The 26915-nt window shown below is 60.6% G+C and overlaps 1 protein-coding gene across 4 annotated transcripts in view; it reads right to left on the bottom strand.

Moving 5' to 3' along the window:
• MED12L (mediator complex subunit 12L) overlaps positions 1-26915 on the bottom strand; it is a 262569-nt gene that overhangs the window by 120861 nt on the left and 114793 nt on the right. The window lies entirely within an intron of this gene.

Raw genomic sequence — 26915 nt, 5'->3', positions numbered from 1 at the left:
CCTTTGGTTATCCCGGCGTGGGTCCGTCCAAACAGGGGGCGGACGAGAGGGCCAGAAGCTGGGGGGGAGAGCACGGTGGGCAGGACATGCTTTGCACATGCCTGGCCCAGACTCGATCTCTGGCACCTCCTGGGGTCCCCCAAGCCCTGCCAGGAGTCACCCCTGAGCACAGAACCCGGAGTCAGCCGCCCCGAACACTGTTGGGTGTGGCTCAAAAACCAAGACACACCCCCCGCAAAAAAAAGTGAACTTAAAAATGATGTGAAGGGGCTGGAGTGATAGCACAGTGGGTAGGGCATTCATAGCCAACCCGGGTTCGATTCCCAGCATCCCATATGGTCCCCTGAGCACCGCCAGGCATAATTCGTGAGTGCAGAGCCAGGAGTAACCCCTGTGCATCGCCGGGTGTGACCCAAAAAAGCAAAAAAAAAAAAAAAAAAAAAGATGTGAAACTTGGATGCAGGTGGGAACGAAGGAAATAATAGAAGTGGGGTGGGTGAGGGGGGGTAGCTGAAAGCAGGGGTCATGGCTGGGAGGCTCGGGGTGGGCAGCAGGGGCGGCAGGGGGGATGCCTGGCGTTTCCCCGGCCACGGACTGCTTTGAGGCCACTTTCGCAGCACCCAGAGAGCGCAGTGCTCTAGTCTAGAGGCTCCAGCAACGGGCAGGGGAGAGCCAGGCTCTGCTGGCTGCCTGCAGGCAAGTCCCCCCACCCGGGCTGTCCCTGGTCACCGTCTCCGGGTGCGAACAGGGTCCGAGGGCTCACACGCCCTGCTCCGCAAACGAGAGTCTCAGGACATGGGTTTCAACAGCCGTGGGATGTCGGGGGGAGAAACCTAGCTGAGTATTCAGAAAACCAGACTCGGGTAAGCAGGCAGTGGCCGCCCGGCCTCCTCTGACTCCCCTGCACGGCATTTAAGGTGTCCGGGGGTGAGGAGTGAATACAGGAGCCCGGTTCAAGCACACCGAGTTGACCGCCCACGATTGCAGAGGTGTGTGACGGGGACCGCGCGCGAAGCCAGCCTGCGTCCCGCCTTCAACACGGCACTAGCGGGGAAAGGACCTTCGGCGGAAGGGCAGGGTTCAAGAGAGGGAGCCCAGAGGGGGGCCTTTGACGCACGGGCAGGTTTCCCCTCTCTGGATAGAAGCCCGGGCTCTGCCTGCTCCTGCGACGCCGCCAGCTGGCTGCACCCCTGCGTCCCGTGTGAGTGAAGGGGGGAGGGCCGGCTTACTGCAGATGAGCCCGGAGACCCGGGGAGGGAGACGCCCGTCACCAGCACGACACTTTACTGCTAGGAACCGCTCCTTGGCCGGCAGCGACGTTCCAAGGAGCCTGAGGGAGCTAGCGGGAGCCTGAGGGAGCTAGCGGGAGCCGTGCCACGGCGAGGAGACTCGCAAGGCGCAAAAACAGAACTAGGGGCCTCTGGGCGGGCCGCAGAGTGGACGGGGCAGGTGGGCTTCAGAGCAAGGGCCCAACCGAGCACCTCTATCAAGGCAGTAATCCCTCCAGCCAAGACCCCCTCCACTTCTGGGGCTGCTCCTGACCCCAGTGAACACGCTCCTCGCTGGGTCATTTGCACAAACCTCCCTCCCACCCCACCCCCACGCCCCCGGCTGTGTGGCACCGGGCAGACGCCTAGAGGACCATGCTGTGGCCACCTGCCCGGGGCGAGGGTGCCAAATGGACCAGGGTTATGCCACGAGGGAAGGAGGGGTGAGACAGCTGCAGAACGCCCTCAGATTCACCCGAGCCTCCTGCCCACCACCATGAAAGCCACCAAAACCTTCAAAAATGACATCTACCGTGCCAATGCAGGTCACCCCAGAATTCCTCCTCTCCATGACCCTCCCCCCCAAAAAAAAAACTAACCACGAGCCACCTTTAATGGCACTGACCCACTCCATTAAACCTCCGAATCTACCAACGCCCCCACCCACCCTCACTCGAGCCTCTAATTCAGGACTCGACACGTCAGAGGTCTTTAAAATACCATCACGCCCCTGGAACGCCGCTGAAATTGAACTGCGAGGGTTAGTGGGCACGTTTAAAGTCACAGGGACTTCGGTCCCTGAAATGACACTATTAAATCCAGGGGCCATCTTAAAATATTGACCTGGGGTGGGGGGAGGGAGCATCTCCCTCCATTTAAAACAGAGCTACAGAAACAGCAAAACCACAGTGCTGACATTTTACCCCAATGACCACAAAATGTGACCACAGAAAGAGATTTATCCTGGCCCGCCCGAGTCCTAATTATTTACAGGAAGGAAACTAGCATTGCATTAATCATGTGTTGCAGTCCTCGTCTTTGAAGTCGCACAACACATCACACTCCCACTCACATTGTATCACTGTAGCACTGTCATCCCCTTGCTCATCAATTTGCTCGAGCGGGCACCAGTAACGTCTCCATGGCGAGACCTGTTGTTACTGTTTTTGGCATATTGAATACGCCACGGGTAGTTTGCGAGGCTCTGCCGTGCAGGCGGGATATTCTCAGTAGCTTGCCGGGCTCTCCAAGAGGGGCGGAGGAATCGAACCCGGGTCGACTGCGTGCAAGGCAAACGCCCTACCAGCTGCGCTATTGCTCCAGCCCACTCACACTGAACAGATCAAGATTTCTATTGGCTTTTTAAAATGTTGACTGATAATCTGGCAACCGACAGTCGACCTTTCCCTACATGAATCAGTATTTCGGGCGGCAATAAATGGCACCATTTGGAGAGGGGAGAAATAGGAGTTGGATCATCTCAAAGAAGAAAAGTCTTTATATTCTTTATAAAACTCCCACTCAAACCAGCTCCTGGTGTGGAAACCCTTCCAGGGCAGTGTTGCCAGCTCCAGTCCCCGCCCAGCTCCCCCCAACCCCCCTCTGCCGTTCTCCGCTTCCTCAGCGTCTCCAGAGAAGCCCCAGGAACGAGGGCTGGGGGAAGCTTAGGAGATGAAATAGTGAGAGCACAGCGGTAGGGCGTTTGCCTTGCATGTGGCCCACCTGGGTTCGATTCCTCTGTCCCTCTTGGAGAGCCCCGCAAGCTATCGAGAGTATCCCGCCCGCACGGCAGAGCCTGGCAAGCTACCCATGGTGTATTCAATATGCCAAAAGCAGTAACAACAAGTCTCGCAATGGAGACGTTACTGGTGCCTGCTCGAGCAATAGCAAATCGATGAGGAACGGGATGACAGTGACAGTGACAGTGACAGTGCTACAGTGACCATAATGCTCCCAGCGGGGAATTGGGGGAATGGGTCCGAAAACAAAGGCCAAATAAAGGGTGGGTGTCACGAGAATCTCATACACCCTTCCCCTCCCCCCACCCCCGGCTAATGCGCACAGGAGGGGGCCGGCAGAGCAGCCAGGACTCATGGCACGTGCCGGGGACAGGGGCCCCACCCGGCCCGGGCTCGGTGCAGGCGACTAAGAGACGTAAGCCGGCACTCCCAAAAGCAACGCTATCTTGTCGATCAGTTTCGTACCTTGTACATGTTTTGCACTGCAGCTCAAAGGAATTAAATTAGAGGCCAGCAAGACAGGGCTGGTCTGGGGCAACGTCCACGCGGCGTCTGAAGCAGAAAGAAGCGTTTCTTCAGATCAGACCCGACGCCCGCCCGCAGGTGAGCGGGAAACACAGCCCTGGCGGCCCGCTGGCGCCATCTAGTGACGCCACTCGTGAATGGCGGGTGTCTTCCTCGCACTGGTGTGAGGTGTAAGGGTCAGGTGCAAGGTGTGAAGGGGTAAAGGGTTCAAGGGTCAAAAGGTGTAAGGGTACGAAGGTGTAAGGGGGTAAGGTGTAAGGGTGTAAAGGTATATGGAAATATGGATTTTCTCTTTCCTAATTAACCAGGGCAAGGGGGCGGGGGGAAGGGAAATAAATACACTGACGGTTCCAAAAATACACCGAATAACCTCAAGAAATTCATCAGATTGAAATTGCAACTTTTTCTTTTGAATATTCTTGAATTCTTATTAACCACAATGATATATATATATATATGTATATATATTTGCTTTTTGGGTCACACCTAGCGATGCACAGGGGTTACTCCTGGCTCTACACTCAGGAATTACCCCTGGCGGTGCTCAGGGGACCATATGGGATGCTGGAATTCGAACCCGGGTTGGCTGCATGCAAGGCAAACGCCCTCCCCGCTGTGCTATCGCTCCAGCCCCCACAATGATATATATTTTTAAATGTCCTAAAGTGATTTTTTTCTCCAAAAGGTGAAACGGTGGCCTAAAGAGCGAGAGTCCGGGGGGTCATGGGGCCCACCTTGGATCTATCCCCAGCACCCTGGGCCTCCCTGTCTCGGCAGCGAGCAGCCCTGCAGGCCAGAGCACGCCCAGGGGAGGCCCAGGGCACCGGCACCCGGGGCCCGTCACCCCTGCCCCTGCACTGAACGGCGGGCCTGGTTGGCTGGAAACCTCGGGAGAAGTCTCAGATCCCCGAGCACTGCTTGGGAGGCCGAGATACATCAGTTCTCTGGATGAAAGTACACGTGGGGCTGACGAGATCGCCCCGAGGGGCAGGGCCGGACACTGGGTCCGGAGGCACCAGGAGGCAGTCAGTCAGTCCCCTGAGCACTGCCGGGGTCCAGCTCCCACGCCCCGCTCAGTGGGTGGTCCCGCCCACCGCTCCAAGATCGTTGCTCTTAAGGCTTCACGCGATTTTCCTCTTCATTTGAAAACTCAAGATCCAGAACTAAACTGCAACTTGATTTCACACCGTCTGCTAGGCAAACATTTAAAAAATAACGTTTTTGATGATTTCATGGCTGGACCCAAGTGACCAGCCTCCCTGCGGGCAAGGCCAGAGGCTGCCCAGGGCGGCCCCCTCAGGCCGCTCTCTGCAGTGCATGAGAGTCCAGGCTGGATCGAGCTGGGTTTAGGGAACAGGGCCGGGTGGGGCCGGGCCCCCAGGCTGCCCGGGGCTCGGCCTCCAAGCCCAGCGGCGGTTCGGGTGTTACACAGGAGACCGGCCGACATCACTCGGAACACACGAACAGAGGCATACGGGGTGTTCGACTAGGGCTGAACCCGTGATTCATCCCCTTAATCTCCGGAGGTCTTTAAATAGTCCTTACAAATCAAACCCGATGCTTCGGCTGTGACTAATCAACTAAACCGCAAGGTCTCTGAGGACAGGGGGCCGAGCCGGCTGTCAGCGAACGAGAGAGAACCCGGCCTGGAGCACCAGCGGGCGGGGCCCTGGAGCAAGCACGGGTACCCTCCCCCCCGCCCCGCCCCATGTCCCAGCACTGCAGGGCCCGGCGGTACCATATCCCTGGCCCAGTGGGCTGAGAACCACCAGTGCCCACCCACCCACCCACCGGGGCCTCATGAGCACCATGTAGGACCCCCCACGCCCCCCAAATAAGAACCCAGACCCAATAATCTGTGTCTCCAAAATTTTATGCGCTCGTTTGTGAAGCGAGGTACCATACTACCATGAAACGCCATCGCAGAATAAACATCTACCAAGACAAATCAAGAGAACGTACCAGAAAGATGAATCTCCGTGTTGCTCGCACCCAAGCCCGCAGAGCACCGGGCACTCCCGGCGAGATACGACTTTGATAGAGTTTTTGTACACTGATACACGTCACAGGGAACGCCCGGTTACGTGCACACACTAGACTCACCCGGGCCGAGAAATAAGCGAGGGGCGGAGAGAAGGCTGAACAGGATGGAGCATAATCTGCAGAAGGCCCGGGTTCAAGCCCCTGAGCACTGCCCAGAATAACCCCCAGGTACGAGCCGGGGGCAGCCCCTGGGCCCTAGACAGCAAGACTCCAAGGACCCGAGAAACGGCGAATGGGCCACACACACGCGCTCTGCGTGCCGGAGACTCAGGTCTGACCCCCGGCATCGCTTGGCTCCCTGGGCACCCCCAGGAGTGACCCTGCACCACACACGCTCGGGCGCAGGGCGGGGAGCAGCCCCCAGCACCACCGGGCGGGCGCCCCCCCGCAAGGAATCACATAAACAACCGCATCCGAGGGCCACGAAGCTTTAGTGTGAGAAGCGAGGGCTGCCCTGTGATCCTCCGACACTGAATTTTCCAAACGTCTTGCTAGAGACGCACACGGGGGAAAGAAAAAAGAAAAAGTCACCTCATCAATTTGAGACACGGACGGCTGGCAATGGTGCTCTGACGGCCCTTTCTCCGTGCCGGGCGCAATCACCGGCTCCCTTCTCGGTCTGCACCCACACCAGCACCCCTTGCTTTGTCTCCCCCCACCCTGAGCCATCTCGGGGCCCCGACCACACCACGGTTCTGGGGGCGTCACTCTCTCCTCCTCCCTCTCCTCGCAAAGGCCGTGGCGGGGCCGGGAGGTCACGTGACGGAGCCCCTCGGCTGCCGAGCTTCTGCAACCGGGGGTCCCGATGCCATTCGGGGGCCGGTAAGTGAACGCGGGGGGGAGTCGTGAAAAACGGGGCACCAGTGAAAGGTTTCTGCGCGTTCACCCCCAAACCCGCCCAGAATCCAAGGAGTGATGCCAGCGGGAAGCGTCCGGGGGCTGGGAAGGGGGTCACGGGGTGGGGGGAGCTGCTGCCGCCCTGGGCCGTGGCCAGGCCTCCCCTCTGGCTCTCCGTCCCGAGCACCCCGGCCTCATCACCGGCCACTGAGGGAGTAACGTGGCCGCACAATCCGCTGCCCGTGTGCCAACGGTTCTGTCCGATCGCCGACTTAGGAAGAAGGGCAGGGGGGCGAGGGGGATGCGTGTGTGTCCCTGACGCGTTCCCGGCATTACCACGGGGAGAGCGGGCGGGGAAGGACGTCAATACCCTGATGACGGGCAGGCGACCTCAGGGAGACGCGAGGGAGCAGCGGGGGCAGGAGGGGTCACCAGCCAGAGGAGCCAACCCCAGGCCAACGGGAGAGGGCGTCGTCACGTCCCCACAGTGCTGCCGGGAGACGCGGGATTCCTCAGGGACCAAACCCCCAGTCACCCAGATGCGTGTGTGTCCGAAGGGCCGCACCGAGGCCCGCCTGGTGCCCTGTGTGTGCAGCCACGTCCTGACAGGAAGGGAGACAGGAGGGCGGGGCGCAATCTCCTAGGCTGGTGAGAAAGCGCTCCGTGGGGAGACTCGCTGGCCACTGAAGGCGAAGGGGCCACACGCTTACTGGAACGTGACTCGCGACCCGAGAGCCACCTCCATCATTACCTCAGGGGACGCCACTTTCTGAAGTGGGCAACAAGGGGCCGGGATTCGGAAAGCAGCTGTGACACGGGAACGCCTGCTTCAGAGAGTTTGCAGGGCGTGCCCCGGGGAGCATGGGCAGGGGAGAGACGCACACGGCCGGGTGTGTGAGGGCTGAGTAGAGACACACAGTCGGGTGTGTGAGGGCTGAGTAGAGGCACACAGTTGGCTGTGTGAGGGCTGAGTAGAGGCACACAGTTGGCTGTGAGAGGGCTGAGTGAGGCACACAGTCGAGTGTGTGAGGGCTGAGTAGAGGCACACAGTCGGGTGTGTGAGGGCTGAGTAGAGGCACACAGTCGGGTGTGTGAGGGCTGAGTAGAGGCACACGGTCGGGTGTGTGAGGGCTGAGTAGAGGCACACAGTCGGGTGTGTGAGGGCTGAGTAGAGGCACACGGTCGGGTGTGTGAGGGCTGAGTAGAGGCACACAGTCGGGTGTGTGAGGGCTGAGTAGAGGCACACAGTCGGGTGTGTGAGGGCTGAGTAGAGGCACACAGTCGGCTGTGAGAGGGCTGAGTAGAGGCACACAGTCGGGTGTGTAGACTGAGAGGCTGAGGCACATACCCGGTGTGAAGGCTCAGAGGCTGAGGCACATACCCGGTGTGAAGGCTCAGAGGCTGAGGCACATACCCGGTGTGAAGGCTCAGAGGCTGAGGCACATACCCGGTGTGAAGGCTCAGAGGCTGAGGCACATACCCGGTGTGAAGACTCAGAGGCTGAGGCGCAACACCAGGCGTGTGAGGGCCGCAACACAGTGTATACTTTTTATGAACAGACTAGCGCAATAGGCTTGGGGACAGTGGGCAGCGGAACAGACACACACATACACAGCACACACCTCGCCACCGGCCACGTGCTCCGGTCAGTGAGCGGGAGAGGGACCCCGGGCCAGACACACACTGCCCAGCCTCACGCCGCTGCCGTCACGGGCCAGCCTCCCCCGGGCCGCCGCCCTCTGGCGGGGCGAAGGACAAGGCCACGGCAACCACGTGCCCGCCCACTCCGCGGCGCCTCTCGGCCAAGTTCCCCAAGTGGCCGCACCACAGACCCTTCCCCCACCCTCAGACCTTCACCCCGGTTGACAGGAACAGGGCAGGGGAGCCGGTCTGGGGGGAAGGGGCAGATCCCCGCAGCCCCGAGGGCCGCTTCCCACGCGGTGTCCACCACTCCGGCCGGGACCAGCGGCCAGAGCGCAGCCTGCAGGGCCCCGGGGCCGGCCAGGGCCCCTGCTGCTCCGTAGCACCTCCAGGGGCCCCACTGATCTGACCGTTCACGTGGCCCTGGAATCCTTGGGGCTGGAGAGACAGCGCGGCGGGGAGGGCTGGGCCTGGGTTCGATCCCCGGCATCCGGTACGGTCCCCCGAGCACTGTCAGGAGTAACTGCTGTGTGCAGAGCCAGGAGTGATCCAAAACCACTTATTTCTTTAAAAAAAGGAAAAGACTCGGGAATCCTATTTTCTTTGGGGGCCACAGGGTGGGGCTCAGCACTCTGGACTCAGGGGTCTGTCCCGGCGGTGCTCAGGGAGCACATGGGAAGCGGAGCTCAAACCCGGGTCGGCCACGTGCTGGGCAAGTGCCTCACCCGCTGCCCTAGTGCTCCAGCCCCCGGGCCCTAGTTTTAACCTGCAGGGCCAGAGCACACAGGAGGGAGTGACCTCCCGCCTCACCCCAGAACAGACACCCACCACAGACACAGACACACACACACACACACACACACCACACTCACGACACAAAACCACACACACTACACATATACACCACACACCACACAAAACCACACACACTACACATATACACCACACACCACACAAAACCACACATACACACACATACCACACATAAAACCACAGACCACACACACCACACAAATACACACATGCACAAAACTACACCACACACCACACAAAACCACACATACACACACAAAACCACAGCACGCGCATACACACCACACAAAACCACACATACATATACCACACACACACCACACAAAACCACACCACACACACCACAAACTGCACCATACACACACACCAAACCACATACCACACACACACACACACACACACACACACACACACATACACACCCTCCCTCCAATCAGAAAATCAGGCACCCAGGACCCCTAAGGCTGCAGCCCAGACAGACAGAGAGACAGACAGACAGACAGACAGACAGACAGACACTGCCCGCCACTGGGTGTGTGGGAAAGGCAGGGGCTGCCGAGGCCCAGCATCAGCTCCAGAGAGTGACGGAGGACGGGGGTCACCGGCGACGGGGAGGTGCGTCCCCAGGGGGCTCCTCGCTCCCTCCCCTCTTCTCTTCCCAAAAATACTCAACCCAGAGGAACTACAGGAGCACCCAGAGTTTTGTTTCTGTGACAATCAAAGTTTAACTTTTCTCATTTTTTTTTGCCGGGAAGGGGGAGAGCTGGCGGTGCGGAGCGGCGAGAGGCTGGGCCCGGGCCCGGCACCAGAGTCAGGCCCGGCCACGAGCAGGGGACAGGCCCCGAGGCCAGCATTCGGGCCCCTGCAGAGACCCGCTGCAGGGGCACTGCGCGGGGAGCAGCCCCGAGCACTGCGGCTTGGGGGGACATCCCTGAGCACTGTGGCTGGGGGACATCCCGGAGCACCGTGGCTGAGGGGACATCCCCGAGCACTGCGGCTGGGGGGACATCCCCGAGCACTGCAGCTGTGGAGGGACATCCCCGAGCACTGCGACTGGGGGGGAATCCTGAGCACTGCGGCTGGGGGGGAATCCTGAGCACTGCGGCTGAGGGGGACATCCCCGAGCACTGCGGCTGAGGGGGACATCCCTGAGCACTGCGGCTGTGGCCCCAAACAAAACCAAACAGATATGTAGGTTAAAACTCCAGTGAATACCAGCAACTCAGGAAACCTACTCAGCACCTCCACACACCCGGGCGGGTACTCAGCACCTCCACACCCGGGCGAGTACTCAGCACCTCCACACCTGGGCGAGTACTCAGCACCTCCACACACCCGGGCGAGTACTCAGCACCGCACCCTGCACCCGGGCAAGTACTGAGCCCCTCCTCACGCCCGGGCAAGTACTGAGCCCTCCCCCCCGAGCCTTGCACCTGGGCGAGTATCCTCAGCACCCACCGCACCCAGCCTTGGCCCAAGTACCCTGCGGCAGAGTCTGGCCGCTGGCGCACGCCTGCTAAGGCCTCCCACAGGCCCTGGCGGATCAGGGGGCGAGCAGCTCTGGGGGCGTCTCCCCTCCCTGCACCCCCAGGGCTGCTCTTCCCGACCCATCCCCCTCCCGTCTGCCGCTGCCACCCAGGCAAAAAGCAGCACAGCCCCTCCCCGAGAGCCCCCCGGCGGACAGACAGACAGACGGTGCTGCTGACTTGCTTCCGGAGCCTGCAGCCTCTCGACTGGAGCCCCTGACCTGCAATCTCCGGGGATACTCTGGGCTCTGCGTTACTGCACGCACACACGCGCACACACGCGCACACAGCTAGAGGGCGCCTGCCAGGGAAGCCTCTCACAGCCCGGCACGAGGACCCCGACTCTTCTACTAAGACCCCCTGTGCCTCAAAAGGCTGAGTGCTGCGAGTGAGGGGTCCAGGTTCCACCCCCCAGCCCCCACCAGCACAGGGCTGGAAGTAGCCCCACGCGCTGCCAGGTGTCAGGTGTGGCCTCAAAAGCAAAGAAAGCAGGAGTGGGTCATGTCAAGAAGCAGGACCAAGGCAGCTTTTTTTTTTCTTTTTGGGTCACTCTCGGCAATGCACAGGGGTTACTCCTGGCTCTGCACTCAGGAATCACCCCTGGCAGTGCTCAGGGACCATATGGGATGCTGGGAATCAAACCCGCGGCCGTGTGCAAGGCAAATGCCCTACCTGCTGTGCTGTCGCTCCAGCACCACTCCCCCCGCCCCCCAGTCAGCTTCTAAGGGGAGCTGCTGGCAGGCCGGAGAGAAATGCCTGGAGATAGTAACAGGCCCTGGGGCTTGGGGGGTTTGGGGGGTGGCGGGCTGCACTCGCTCTGTTTGTAGCGAGAATCCACAGGGGAGGGTTAAGTGTATCCCACTTGTTACTGACACGGCGGGGTCAGGCCTGGAAATGGGACCAGAGAAGAGAACTGTGTGTGCGTGCGTGTGTGTGCGTGTGTGTGTGTGAGAGAGAGAGACAGACAGACAGACAGACAGACAGACGGACAGACAGACACCAGCGCGTGCGTGTTGGGTGCAGGTGAGGCCTGAGATGACTGGGGTGAACTCTCGCAGCATTCGGAGCACCGGGAACAGAGAACTATTGAGCACTACCGAAACAGAGATTTGACAAGACCAAGAAAATAACTGTGTGTGTGTGAATGTGTGTGAGTGTATAAATGTGTGAGTGTGTGAGTGTATGAGTGTGTGTGTGTGCATGTGAGTGTTGGTGAGTGTGTGGATGTGAGTGCGGATGAGTGCGAGTTTGTGCATGAGTGTGTGAGTGTGCGTGTAAGTGTGTATGAGTGTGTGTGCATGTGTGTGTGACTGTTGGGGAGTGTGTGTGGGTGTGAGTGTGTGTGCATGTGTGGGTGAGTGTGAGTGTATGTGAAGGGCGGATCAAACTCGGGCCTGACACCTACGAGGCAGGAGTGCTACGACGGGGCCCCTTTATGTGCCTCTGTTTCTCCTCTGAACACACAGGAACCCTCCATCTCAGCACGCCTGTGATTGTGCTGTACTAAGTACTGGAGGCCAGTGCTGAGCTAAGTCATGGTTTGTGTTGATAAACCTCCTGTCAAAGGATCTAATTCAAAATAAACAAGGGACGATGAACTCACGGCTTAGACCAAACACTGCAGAGAACAAAATAACAAAATAAAAAGAAACGAGTATCCTGCAGGCATTCCAAGAGGGGCTCCCCCCTGAGCAGACCTGAGGGTACCAGCCCACCTCTGTCATTCCAGAGCACTATGGGTGGAGCACGCGCTGCACACACAGGTGCCCAGGTTCATCCCGGCACCGCCTGCTCTCCCCACCCCCCATCACTGCCGAGAGGGACCCCTGAGCACTGATCTGGGAGTACCCGTGGGGACCGTAAAAAAACCGACGGCAGAGGAGTCAGCAGATCAAGTCACGCCCAAGGCAGAGAGAGAGGAGCTCTCCAGGGCGGAGTGGGGGGGACACGCATGCCTGGAGAATGGGGACTCCCAGACGGCCCCCAGACATGCTACCTTGTCTATACAATGCCACGGTTTTCTGGGGTTTGTTTGTTTGTTAATTGTTATTCTTTGTGATGCCAGGCCGGAGCCCAGGGCCTCATGCACACATGCATGCGCACATACACACACACACACATGCACACATACACCACATGCATGCACACACATATACACACATACCCCACATGCATGCACACACCCCCCCACATGCATGCACACACACCCCCCACATGCATGCACACACACCCCACATGCACACACACATACACACACCGCACATGCATACACACACACACATACACACACCCCCCCCACATGCGCGCGCGCACACACACACACACACACACACACACGCATGCAGAGCAAGTGTTTTCCCACAGCCCCGTCCATCTCCCTGGGGGAGCTGAGATGCAGAGGTGACGGCAGCCCGGCCTCCCCGCCCGTCCCGGGCTCCTGCTGCCCAGCCCCTCCTCCTCCGGAGGCCACTCGCCCCGTCCTGCATCACCCCCTGGGCAGCCCCGTCTGGGAGTAGAGTCACACGTGTGCTGCCTTCTTCGGGAGAACACACACATGTCCTGAGCACCACACAAGGCCAGACCCGACCCTCGGACGCGTGAGCCCCTCTGACCCTAACTCTGGCCCTGGCCCTGGCCCTGGCAGACCCGTGCTGCTCGCTGGGGTGGCACACTTGGCTCTCAGGGACCACACCCCTGCAGGGGCTTCTCTCCGCAGGAGCGAGCAGGTCACGCACCCAGAGCGTCCGAGGCCCCCGACTGAGTTTGACCGGGGTACTGCGGGGCGTCCTGAGCACAGCAGCGCGGGTAGCCCTGGTGGCCCCCACCGAGCACCTCCCTCCCCCTCTGTCCTGCTTATCTGATCTGAGCCACAGCCGGAGGCTCTGCAGGCCGAGCTGCAGGAGGAAGGGGCGCGCCCAGCAGGAACTTACTCAGAGGCTGCGGGGGCCCGGCAGGGGGGGGGGGGCTGAAATCGGACAGACACGCATGGGCCTGCCTGAACGCTAACACTCCTGGGGGGGAAACTGAGGTAGGGCGACACGAGCAGAGGCATCTTTGCTCCAGTCCTGCCTTCCCTCAGGGCCCCCTGCGCGGGGGACCACCTGGGCGGGAGCCCCACCCATCCCCCCTCGCCCGTGTTCCCAAGGAGCTGTTGGGGTCCCTGCCTGCCCGTCCACTCCGCCAAGTGAGATGGGGACAGGGCGAGGAGGGTGGGCCGGGGGGCGGGGGCCGTGCGGAGGAACGCGGACAGAGGGCAGCCCGGCGCCCACAGCGGTCCTGCCACCTCGAGGCGCACTTCCTCCTCGGTTGCGTTTCCCGACCTCGGCTCAGGCACTGCCGTGTGGCGAGGGGGTGGCCGCCCCCCATCTCGCGGCCGAGGCCAGTTCCTGATTTCCATCTGCTGTCGAAGACCAGCAAGAAGCCCGCGTCTCTCAGCCGAGCCGGGGACAGCCAGGCCGGCCCCATGAGCCCCGACGGGCGCGCCCCGCCGGATCAGAGACCCCCCTGCAGGCAGGTAAGACCCCGTCCGGGGACGCGGGGGATGGCAGTGGGGGGTGAGAGGCAGCGACTCCGACTCTGGCGAGAGGGGACTTGGTGGCACGAGCACCGTCACTGCGTGGGGCAGCAAGAGCTTTGCTCACTCCTACCCCGGGACCCAGGTGCGAGGATTTCCCTCTCCTGGGAAGTAAGAATAATTATGGTTTCTCACGGCGCCGTCTCAACTGTGTCTGTGGTGAAGAGTGATCAGGAGGAAACGCTTTTCTTTTGAAGGAGCATCGCAAATGCCTGTCTTCTTACAGGCCAGAGTCAGTTTCTGCTCTAGCACTTGTGTGTGTGTGTGTGTGTGTGTGTGTGTGTGTGTGTGTGTGTGTGTGAGAGAGAGAGAGAGAGAGAGAGAGAGAGAGAGAGAGAGAGAGTGCCGGCCACCACGAGAGTGTGTGGGTATACATATATATCTGGACTGGAGCGATAGCACAGCGGGTAGGGCATTTGCCTTGCGTGCGGCCGACTCGGGTTCGATTCCTCCGTCCCTCTCGGAGAGCCCGGCAAGCTACTGAGAGTATCCCGCCCGCACGGCAGAGCCTGGCAAGCTCTCTGTGGCGTCCTCAATATGCCAAAAACAGTCACAACAAGTCTCACCATGGAGATGTTACTGGTGCCCACTCGAGCAAATCGATGAACAACTGAAGGACAGTGCGACAGTGCTACAGTCATCTCTCTCTCTCATACCTACCTGGACACAGACCTCATAGCTTTTGCTCTTCCTGTTTTTGGGGAAAGTGAAGCCTACTATGGTCGATTAGGAAATTTATTTGCCTCTGGGGGAGATCAGATGCAAAGAGCAAGACTCCTCTGCCAGCAAAAGACCTCGAGCTCACAAGCTTCACGGCTGTTGGACTTTATGGCTACTCAGGGAAAGAATTTCAAACAGCTGCAAATTACAAGTGAACTTTATGCATTTAAATGACACCAGAGGAATTTATTGCCGCAGGAACTCATTGCCAGGACAGCCCTGCGCGCTGCCACAAACAGATACATTTTAAGGACAACGTATCCCACGGAGCAAACAAGTCTGAGATGAAACGGGTGGGAAAGCAAAGAGACGTGCCCTGGGGGCTGCTCTGTCCCCGCTTAGCAGACTCGACCCCCAAGGGACATCCTTCACCGAGGAACCTTGGATGAGGTCTGCGAACACGCAGGTTTAAATATCAACCCTCCCCACCAACACACACCCCGTCCAGGCTTACTTCAGTAAACGGAGGCACAGTCCTGCTGCCACAGCTCAGGAAGGAAGTAGCCAGGCTCAAAGAGTGAGCGCCAGGACGGGAAGTGGGAGAGGGGCGGGGGGCACGGAGGTGCCAGGGTGCCCAGGAGCGGAGGAAGCAGGCAGCAGGGGTGGGGGGGGGCACCAGACCACAGTTGCCAGCTAATTCCGCCACAAGCCCGCCTGCACAGTTTCACTCGGGCCACGGCCACACCCCACGCACCCCTGCACCCCGCCTGCCACCAACAAGCCCCCCACGGACAGACGCCGGAGGGCGGGGCTCGTTCAACTCATCCCGGCATCCTGGGTGAGAATCCTGTTCTGGGAGTGGGGACCGGAGACGGGGGCGGGGGGGGGGCTTTCCCAAGCTGGGAACTCGGTTGTGAGCACGGCGTGGGAATCGCACTGGAAGCAGCTGCTGAGAGGGGGGGGGCGGCTCTCAGGGTTGGCGCACATGCTCTGCCCGCAGACCCCCGAGCTGGGTCCCCGAACCATCTCCCCCCCAGCACAGCCCAGCGGGGAGCCAGGGAGAGCCCGGCACCCCCTGAGCACCCCACACCCACAGAAGCAAGTCCCAAGTACCCCCCCGCCTCCCCCCACACACACACTCCCTGAGCCCCGCGCCCGGAGGGCTCACAGAGGGGCGAAGTCAGACCCCATCCGTTGTCCTCGAACAGACGCAGGAAGTGGCGCGAGAAAGGCCACCGGGCTCTGGCTCTCCCTCTGGCTCGGAGTAGTTGCTGAGTGCAGAACCAGGAGTGACCCCTGAGCATCGCCGGGCGGACCCCAAAAGCAGAAATAGATAAACAAATGCATGTTTACGTTGGCTGCCCTCCGTCCTTGCGCTTCTAAAGCCAGAGCATGGAAGTCAAGAGCACCGGGCGTGCCTTCCGGAACCAGCCCCTCTCTCTGCGGATCAGACGCCCCCACTGACTTAAACCTGACTCTGGGGAAGGGGGGCGTCCCTAGCAGTGCTGGGGGGGCGGCAGGCTGGGGGCCCAGTGCTCAGGAGACAGTGCAGGGGATCAAGCCCAGGGGCCTCCCGATTCTGGCGTGTGTGCCCCGGGGGTCTCCCCGGCCCCTCGGATGTGGCCCCAAGGTCGCTCTCTTCCCTTCGCCTCCCTCTCCATCTGCCCGCGGCCCCCACAGCTCCCGGCACGGGCCTGAGGCGCCTTCGCTCCCGCAGTCTGCCTTCCCAGGGACACAGCCGCGACACGGTTCCACGGGGACAGCAGCCGTGGCGAGAAACCAAACAGGCTCGAACCCGGCGTGTCCCCCACACTGTGCCCTCTGCGTCTGCCTCTGTGAAGAGAGAATCGAGATTTTCTCGACCAGTATCGAATGATGACAAGCTCTCGGGGTTTCACAGCAGAACTGAGATTACCAGACAGCGGCAGGAGGCCGAAGGGGGCGGGGAAGGGAGATGGGGACCAGGGTGCCGCAGGACCTCGGAGGGGCACCCTTGGGAGGAGCAGGGGCAGCAACTCTGCACAGCAAGACGATGAAGGTGAACAGCGCTGCCATGAAGTGACCTAACCACTCTACATCACTACCTAGGGCCCCCGTGGGGCTTCTGAGCACAGCACTCGGAGCACGTGCCTTGCACGTGAGAGGTCCGGGGGTCACCCCTGACACCGCGAAATCAAATCTAAGAAGAACGACTGCCATTGTCGTCCCGGGCCTGATGGCTGCGCCCCGACAGTGAAGGCATGACATCCTGCCTGCTCCTGGGCGCAGGGGACTCAGCAAACACGCAGGCACTGAGACCCAACCCACGTCCCACACAGGTGGCCAAACTCACCTGGTCACAGCAGCACGTGGCCATGGGCTTGGCACTCGCTCGGGGAGCTGCGTGCAAAGCCACCTGCCCCTAGGGACGCCCGAGGAAAGAGGCGCGGCTGCGTGTAAGACTTAACCGCCCGTTATCTACTTTCAGCACACATCCCCCACCCCCACAGATCCCTCCCGCCAGCATTTTCTTAGTGCTCCTTCTCTCTCCCAGCTGCCTTCTCCCTCCGCTCACGAGGCAGGCTTCCAGCTATGGGGCAATCCTCCTGACCCTTATATCTCCTGTCTCACGGTGACTCAATAAAACTGAAAAAAAAAAAAGACTTAATCACCCAGGGCTGCAGAGAGACAGCCTGGTGGGCAAAGCTCTCGCCCTGCACGTGGCTGACCTGGGTGGGCGCCCCGGCACCCCTTAGGGTCCCCCGAGCCCCACTATGAGTGATCTCTGAGCCCCGAGTAAGCCCTGAGCACCACCAGGTGTGGCCCAAACACAAAACTAAAAGGACTTAATCTTACAAATGACACCACCGGCTAGGAGTGAAGACAGGAGCTCGGGATACAGGGAGGGACGCAGGGCCCGGGTTCCAGGGAAACCAAAACACAGAGGCGGGCGAGGCCTGGAGGAGTCCACGGCTTCAGCAAGGGGAGGGCGGACTCGGCAGACATGGTGCTCTGTTACCGAGGGTCCCGTCCTGGTGCTGTCACCGAGGGTCCCGTCCTGGTGCTGTCACCGAGGGTCCCGTCCTGGTGCTGTCACCGAGGGTCCCTTCCTGGTGCTGTCACCGAGGGTCCCTTTCTGGTGCTGTCACCGAGGGTCCCTTCCTGGTGCTGTCACCGAGGGTCTCTTTCTGGTGCTGTCACCGAGGGTCCCGTCCTGGTGCTGTCACCGAGTGTCCAGTCCCCTACCATGCTCGCTGTGTTCTCCTCTTGGTCTCTTTCTTGGCTTAGTTTTGGGGCCACACCCGGCTGTGCCCAGGGCTTCCTACTGGCACCACACACAGGGACCTCTCCTGGCGGGCTCACCCCTCTGAGGTGGCAGGGGGTGAATGCGCAGATGGCCACGGGCAAAGCCTTCTCTGCCACGGCCCCACACCCCAGCTACCCCAGGTCTTACCGCCCCAAGGACACGCTTCCGACCCTGACTTCGAGTGCCACTTCATTTCGGGCGTGTGTCCCACAGAAACAGCAGAGACACAGAGACACCCTGACGTCACTGAGTCTTGCCACCGGCAATGGCTCCCCAGTGCCACCCTTTCCTCCAGCGTGAACGGGACCCTCGTGCCCCTGTCTAGTCTCAGGGGACACACGCGCTCTCACCACAGCTTATCTCCACACACAGTAGGACGGCCCTCAGCGGAGACACCGGGCGCCATCCGGGACTCGCCTGCCCATTTCACCTGCCAGAAAACAGTTAGGCCTGTGGGCTGTGAGCAGGAGAGGCCGTCGCTTCCCTCTCTCTCAGGCAAACGTCTTGAAGCACAAGAACCAGACCTGTGATTGGACTGGAGCAATAGCACAGCGGGTAGGGTGTTCGCCTTGCATGTGGCCGACCCGGGTTCGATTCCTTCGTCCCTCTCGGAGAGCCTGGCAAGCTACTGAGAGTATTCCGCCCGCACGGCCGAGCCTGGCCAGCTCCCCGTGGCATATTCAAGATGCCAAAAACAGTCACAACAAGTCTCACAATGGAGACATTACTGGTGCCCGCTCAAGCAAATCGATGAACAACGGGACGACAGTGCGACAGTGCAGTGCAGTGACTGGAGTCACCCAGCCTCTCGCCAGGGCAGAAAGAGTGAGATCAAGAGGTCCTGAAACTATCAGTCATGGGGCTGAAGAGACTGTCCAGGGGTTAAGGCATAGTCGCGCACACGGCCGACGCCGGCCCAGCCCTCGTGCAACCCCCAGGCTCCCCCGGGCCCAGCTCACCGTCCCCCGCACCACTGAAAAGCAACAAAAGCATCAATGGTTCCGATCCATCTTCCGTCACAGTTCACGCTCCGGCGTCCACCCGGCAGTGTAGTCTGGGGTTCCCGCCTTCCCCGCGTGTCTGAGGCGCATCTCGCCACTGTCCTTTGCCTCTCCCTGCCGAATAACGACATGGCGCATTTTCTAGAGTTTTCCTCACCAATCCGGTGTGACGGCCCTCTGGAACCGGGTGCTCAGAATCCTTGGTCCTTTTGGCCGCTGAGCCTCTGCCCTCTCCTTGGAGGGTCTCTCTGGCCTTTGCAACGGCAGGAGGCCTTCCTCGGAGTGGGCCGTAGCGTGCATGCATGCGTGCGTGCGTGCGTCCGTGGCCCTTCCTGTTCTCCCAGCATCTGATAATGAACGTGAAGGCTTAAATCTTGAGATGTTCGTGTTCGCCAGCCAGCGCCTTATGTCCGAGGAGAAAATGGGGTCTCTGGGCTTGAAAAGTGCTTACTGAGGTTTCAGCGGTAAACTGAGGTGGGTGATGGATCCCCGCTCACTGCCTAGATACCTCTGTTCCCCCTGCGGTGGGGCAGGAAACGAGGGTTCCCGCCATATCCCTCACCACTGTCACCGCAGGGGAGAGGGATGTGTCCTGCAGAGGGCCTGGGCTCAGGGAAAGGTGGAGCTGGTGCGAGGAGGGGGCCCGGGCTGAAGCAACAGCTTCCCGGTGCCAGGGTGCCCAGAGAGCTCCTTCTCCCCTGCCTGCCCAGCAGATACCCACCCCATAGCTGCAGCGTGGGCCAAGTTCACGCTCGTGAGTTACTGCATCACTGTTACTGTATCACTGTCATCCCGTGGCTCACTGATTTGCTCGAGCGGGCACCAGTAACGTCTCCATGGGCTCCAGAAAGAGGCTGCACCTGGGCGACTCCCCTGAAAACGGTGTGGAGAACAGTGACGCGCACGGAGGAGGCGTAGCTGCCACAGGCCCGGACACGGGGCCTCACGGCACAGAACAAAGAGACACGTGCTGGCATCTCTCCTCAGACGTGTGGCCCCAGCGTTCCTGTCACATGCGGGAAAACCGTCACCGAGCGCCTCTCAGAACTGGCCGAGCCCCAAGACTCGGCACAGAGGAGGAGGAAGGCTGGGAAACACGGGCACGCTGCCCCCTGCCACGGGGTTCGAGGAACGATCATGAGGGGGCGGACAGGGGGCTGACACAGCAGTCCCATCCAGCCAGAGCCTTTCCACCCCGGGCGGGCCCTTCGCTCAGCCCCGCCCGGACCTGAGGCGTGCCCCCGGGAACCCAGCGAACCATCCAACGGAGACTCGAGACACGCCCGTGGGGTTTGCTCGTTCTCCGTGCCCGGTGAGACCCAACCCGCCGCCGGCGAACGCTGATGACGAATGGGGAGTAACAGCGGCCAGAGAGGGTCACGCTCCACAGACACCGCGGCTGCTGGTGTTTGTCCAGGGAAGAGAAAGCAGCCTTGCCACGCCACCACGGGGCTCGGCTCCGCAATCCCAATCCCGTTTCTTTCCAAGCGTTTCCCTGATCAACCTGCCCTGAGTAGCATTTCATGCCTGGACTGCCCTTGGGGGTGTACAGTCCATTTCAGCACCGAAAGTCATAACGGATTTTGAAAACCCAAAAACCACCCAGTAAGGGGCTAGTGAGGAGTAAGGGGAGAGAGAGAGACAGAGACAGAGACAGACAGAGACAGACAAAGAAACAGAGACAGACAGAGACAGAGGTTTTTTTTTTTTGCTTTTTGGGTCACACCCGGTGATGCACAGGGGCTACTCCTGGCTCTGCACTCAGGAATTACTCCTGGCGGTGCTCAGGGGCCCATATGGGATGCTGGGGATCGAACCTGGGTCAGCCATGTGCAAGGCAAAACACCCTCCCCAGCCCCTGGTGCAGACTCTTAAATTCAGCCTCGAACCCCCTCGAGGGTTCCATGACCGAAGGCTCTGGTATGGCGGGGGGGGGGGGTGGCAAAAACGTGATTGCAAAAATAAATTTCCTCATGGTTTGTTACCCTAAGAGCACAAAGCGAGCGAGCATCCTCGGAGTACCGACTAGGGCAGTTTCCTATCTCCAGGCTCGTGCAAAACCTTCTCGGCCAGAAAGGGGTCGCGGGCGGGAAGGGTGGGAACAGCCCCATCCTGGGAGACCCGGAGCCCAAACGCGGGAGGGAAAGTTCCACCACACGCAGACACACGGCTGCTGGCTGCCACGACCGGGCAGAGGAGAGAAGCGGGCCCCACGCAAGGACCCTCCACGTTCGCACGGTTCCCCAGCGAGGAGACGGGGGTGGGGGGGAGCCCCACTCATGGACATCAGCTGGCGCTGTCCCGTCCAGAAACTTCATAAACTCACTCAGCCTCCCAGAACCCACCTTCTTTGAGCAAACAGAAAGGAAGGACCCCCCCCCCCACACACACACACACATGCACGAGCCCCCTACCCACCCGCCTGGCCCATTCCGGCACGCCACGAAGCTCGAGGGCGTTTCAGCCACCTACGCATGGGACTGCCCAGAGAGGGTCGGCCAGGTGCCCGAGGACACACAGCCAGCGCGCGCCTGGGCCTGCCAGCAGTTTACAGACACCGCCGGGAGCCCAGGGCAGCGGGAGTCGGAACTGCCCGGGAGAAAAGCACGCAGGGGCAGGATCCCGGCAGCATGGAGAGTAACTGCAGAGGGAGGCCCCAGGGGTTAAGTGGGGGCGGTGAGAGGGGCGGAGGAGGAGACGCCTCCCGGGCCGGGACCCTGAGAAACCATCTCGGCGGGTTCAGAGAAAACGGAACAGGTCAAGCATTGCCTATAATCGCCACCCTCACTTCCTCTTTAAACCACACGTCACGTGCGGCCTGGGGTCTGACACTTGGGCAAGGACAAACAGAGAAGCCAAGGCGGGGGGCAGGGGGAGTGTCCTGACCCCCGCAACCCCCCACCCGAAGGCGCAGTGGGGTCTGGGGGGACACCATCTCCCTCACGGGCTGAGCTGACCGAGCCTCCACTGCGTCTTCCCGGAAAGGCCCGGCACCCCTCCGGGGCCTTGGCACAGAGAGGCTTCTGCAGCTGGCATCAGCGAAGAACAGGGCAGGGGGGTGCCCGGCCTCCCTCCCGCCCACACGGGGTGGCTGCTGCCATCTCTCTCGGCCCTGCCCCTCTGCCGTGTCCCCGTTGCCAGGCCTGTCGTCTGGATCTGTCTCCCAGCCCGTCTGGCACCGCCGACCTGGGGTAGGACAGCACTGGTTTGTCCTGTCCACCTTGCCACAGGGAGCTTAGGTTTCTTGGGTTACTCCCATCCCAGTGCTCCCGTTCCTCTGTTTGCTTGTGAACTCTTTCTTTGTGCTCTGCTTCCCCAGCTGGTGAATCACCTTTATCTCCTAACCAGACTCCCGTTAATTTGTAAATATCGCTTTTCTCTTCTCCTTGAGTCCTTCGCATAGTTAACTCAGAGCAAGGTCCTTTTAGTTCAGGCGCAGGAAGGCAGATCATGCTGTGCCTGTGTAACTTGGGAGTTGACTGACTCCAGTGATAGTCACTCCCGGGCATCTGCTCTCTTGACCCGAGCCTCAGTCGCCCTCACTTCCTAGCACCCCAAAGCAGGGTCCCGACGAGGGACTGGATGGACCCAGGGCAAGCCGCGAGCTACCCTGGCATCGAAATGGGCCAAGACAAAGGCCTCCTTGTGGGCAAAGAGCCCGGAGCAGGCCCAGAGCACCCTGGTGTGGGCAACACGCTCCCTCAGGGGGCAGTCAGGGGGCAGCGAGTGCACCCGCCACGGAGCCGGAGTCCCGAGGGGAGGGGCGGCAGCCCCCTCTCCCCGCGCCGGGACTCCGGGTGCAGACGCCGCTGCCGTGGCGGGTGGGTTCACCCTTTGGGCCTGGAGGACCCCCGCACCATAGACGGGCAGAGGCTGCCCCTCGAGGGGGCCGGTCCTGATGAGACCGGAGAGCTCTGGGAGGCGCAGGGGAAGGGGCGGTGAGGGCAGGGGCGGTGCTGACACCCCAGATCCTCTCTGCGGTATTTACACTCCAGGGTCTTCCCCTCTACCGAAAGCTCGTTCTGTAGGGTGTGTGCCTGTGTGCCTGTGTGTGTCTGTGTGTGTCTGTGTGTGTCTGAGTGTGTGTCTGTGTGTGTCTGTGTGTGTCTGTGTGTGTGTCTGTGTGTGTCTGAGTGTGTGTCTGTGTGTGTCTGAGTGTGTGTCTGTGTGTGTCTGTGTGTGTCTGAGTGTGTGTCTGTGTGTGTCTGTGTGTGTGTCTGTGTATCTGTGTGTCTGTGTGTCTGTGTGTGTCTGTGTGTGTGTCTGTGTGTGTCTGTGTGTCTGTGTGTGTATGTCTGTGTGTCTGTGTGTGTGTCTGTGTGTCTGTATGTGTATGTGTGTCTGTGTGTGTCTGTATGTGTGTGTCTGTGTGTGTTTGTGTGTGTCTGTGTGTGTCTGTGTGTGTGTTTATGTGTGTGTGTGTGAGATCCCTAGCCTTTACCCGCCTGCAGTTGACTGTGTGAAAGTTAGGGGGAAGATAGTTCAGCTGTTCTGTGCCACAGTGGATGGGTAGAGGCTAGGATGAATGTCCCAAATAGCACGTGTGTTTGGGGTCATTCCCAGCGGTGCTCAGGGACTCCTCCTGGCAGTGTGTAAGAGATACATGTGGTGCGGACCCCTGATCCCACACAGTGTTTCACCCACAAATAAGGCTCACCTGCCCGCCCCCCCCCCGTCCTCAGCCAGCTGGCTGCTAGCGCCTTCCTCAAACTCTTTTTTTATTTAAACTTTTTTTTCTTGTCGGGGGGGGGGGTCACACTCGGCGATGCTCAGGGGTTACTCCTGGCTCTGCACTCAGGAATGACCCCTGGTGGTGCTCGGGGGGCCCTATGGGATGCTGGGAATCGAACTCAGGTCGGCCACATGCAAGGCAAATGCCCTACCCTCTGTGCTATCTCTCCAGCCCCCCCACCCCAATTTTCACTCTTACATGACCCCGGTCTCACAGCCTCATCAACACCACAAGTCAACTCCCAGGTGGTCTGTTTATGACAGAATTTTTTATCTTCTAAGTGACTGTCTTTTTTCATTTTTTTTTAAATGAAAGCAAAGGCCTAGTCGTCAAGTATAACACAATTACAGGCTCAAGAAAAAACTAGAAGAGAGACCAGCCCGTCAGAGGGTGGGTCTCAGTCCAGGCTCCGGGGAGCGGGCTGGCTGGAGCTGAAAGACGAGGCTTCCTAGCTGGCCACTGCAGCGCGCTTATGCCGTGAACGGGACTTTCTCCCGAGCAGCGGCGGCCGCAGGCGAAAGGCCCCGCACAGCCGAGCGAGTGGCTCTCTCGGGGAAAATCAACACACGACTGCTGGGGGGGGACCCGCGGGCCTCGGCGATCAGGCTGCGTAAATCTCCCAGCAGGGGCTGTGGACAGACACAAGTGGCTGGACTTGACGCGGTTCTCGAAAGGCGGCTGCGGGCTCAAGTGCTCGCCGAGTCTCCACAAGCTCGGTGCTGGGCTGGGTGCGATGCGGCCGGTGCTGGCGGCAGCCGTGATCGTAAGAACAAACATTTGCGCGGCGTATTTACATGGCTCGCCTGCAAACGGGAGAGCCGGCAGCCTGGGCGAGGGGGAGGGGGTGGCCGGCCCTCACGGGCCAGGAGGCTGTGGCCTGCGCGTGTCCCTGGGTGCGGGGAGGCAGACTCGGGGCCCCACGCGTGCAAGGCAAGCTCGCCGCTAAGGTGCCACGTCCCGAGCCCCTGGGGTATGGATTCCCCCCCCACACACACACACCCATTTTTGGTCAAACGTTAGAATACTGGACCTATTTTAGGAATACAGGCTCCCACCTTTTCAAAATATTTGTTATGAGGGCCAGAGTGACAGCACAGCGGGGAGGTCACTGGCCTGGCACGCAGCCGACTGGGGTTTGATCCACAGCATTCCCTAAGGCCCCCTGAGCACTGCCAGGAGTAACTCCTGAGTGCAGAGCCAGGAGCAAGCCCCGAGCATCACTGGGTGTGGTTCTCCGTCACTATCACTGTCATCCTGTTGCTCATCGATTTTGCTTGCACAGGCACCAGTAACGTCTCCATGGTGAGACTTGTTTGTTACTGTTTTTTGGAATGTTGAATACGCCATGGGGGGCTTGCCAGGCTCTGCCGTGGGGGCGAGATACTCTCGGTAGCTTGCCGGGCTGTCCAAGAGGGGCAGAGGGATCGAACCCGGGTCAGCCACGTGCAAGGCGAACACCCTACCACTGTGCTATCGCTCCAGCCCATACAAAATAAAAATTAAAAAAAAAAATACACCCAAATGTTTGTCACCATACCTCACCTGCCACCGAGGGAGGGACCAAACTCCGTCAACAACAGTCCACAAAAGCTGCTTGCCACTGTGATAGCCTCCTTCTGAAGTGGGACTGTGTGTGTGTGTGTGTGTGTGTGTGTGTGTGTGTGTGTGTGTGTGTGTGTTTGGGGAACAAGCCGGAAGCTCCCGTACGCAGACCCTGCACTCCAGCCCTCTGAGTCACCTTCCCTGGCTCGTGCTTTGATTCTCGGCACCCCCAGGAGCCTTCCCGGGGGCTCAGCCTGGCCTGGTCACTTGAGACTGGGGTCCGTGGCCCCTCTCAAGGCCAGGGATGTGCCGGGTGACCCGCGGCATTCCCAGGGCGCTGAATCGTGACGAAGGGGCACTGGCTGGAGCCGAAACGGCTGCCTGTTAGGTGAAGAGAAACGCTCAGGGCCGGGCGCGGGAGCCAGATCTGTATCGCTCCCGTGGAAGGCTCGGGAGGCTCACGTGTGCGGGAACAGCCGGGGCAGCAGCTGGAACCTGGAAGCAGCAGGCGGAAGGTGGGGGGTCTTCGCATTCGCTCGTGGGTGGGCACGGCTCTGGTGACTTCCAGCCCCCCTGGCCCGAGCACTGAGTCATCCAGTCAGCCGAGAAACACCAGGGAGTGGCCCCGGGCCCCCGGCACTGCTGGGAAGGCCCCCAAAGTAAAAATAAGGAGTAAACGAGCCAACCTAACGTCACGGCTGAAACATGCCAATGGGGCCTCTGGGGTGTCCCTGGGGGCAAGGGACACAGGTGACCACTTTGCTTCTCAGGTTGGGGTGTTCCCGCAGGCCCCTGGGGACCAGGCCAGGCCCGCCCTCCAGGCTGCAGGCTGTCCCCAGCAGAACAGAGCGGGGAGGAGGATGGACGGTGGGCAGGCAAGGGGCAGGCGGGGCCGGAGGTGAGAACCACTGACTGAGCCACTGGACATGTGCCCGGTCCTGTGGCTGCTGGGGCGAGACCACAGTGGGGGGGAGGGGCGGTGAGTCTCAGCATGGTGGGGGGATGGAGTTTCGGCACCGAGGGCTGAGTTAGAGGAGCCCACAGCTGAGGGTGTGGCCGCTGGCCACCTCTCTGAGAGGATGCGGAGAGGCTGATTAGTGACGAGCAAAGGCAGCCTCTACACGGGCTGAGGCCACAGGGAGGGTGGTCAGTGTCGGCTGTCAGGCCCCCCAGAGGGCTGAGTGCAGAGCCGGGACCCCATGGAGTGTGTGCGGGGGGTCGGGGCGGCTCTCCTGTAAGGCACAGACCAGAGCCAACAGGATCCGCCGTCCCAAGTCCGCAGGGTGGACGGAAGCTGAGGGGTGAGCAGGAGTCCTCGAGGCGTCCCTCCCGGTGGGGTCGCATGGGGAGGTGGAGTGGGGCCCCGCTGGGGGCAGCCCTGGGTCCCTCCCGCCTGGATCCCGCCTCTCCGGGGTCACTGTCCCCGCCGCTCCCCCTCCGCCTGCCGTTCCGAGGGGAAGCATCTGGACAAGTACTTTTTTGGGTTTCCCGACCCGTTCCAAGGGCCTCTCTGCGACATGTGAACCAGCACCGAGCAGGTTTCCCAGGAAACGCACGAGCCTCAGCGCGCCCCGACCCGGACCCAGCTCCACGCCACGGCCGGTGCCCACCCACAGCGGTGAGGTCCAACGCACATCTGCAGGCGGGCGGGCTGGACATCTGTCCGGGCCATGACGTTCAAGCCCCTGGTGAGACGTCAGCCTCTCAGAGAGCACTTGAAATGTTTTG

Source organism: Sorex araneus, chromosome 2 (assembly GCF_027595985.1).
Source record: "Sorex araneus isolate mSorAra2 chromosome 2, mSorAra2.pri, whole genome shotgun sequence".
Classification (NCBI taxonomy): Eukaryota; Metazoa; Chordata; class Mammalia; order Eulipotyphla; family Soricidae; genus Sorex; species Sorex araneus.
This window is presented reverse-complemented; position numbering and strand designations above follow the sequence as displayed.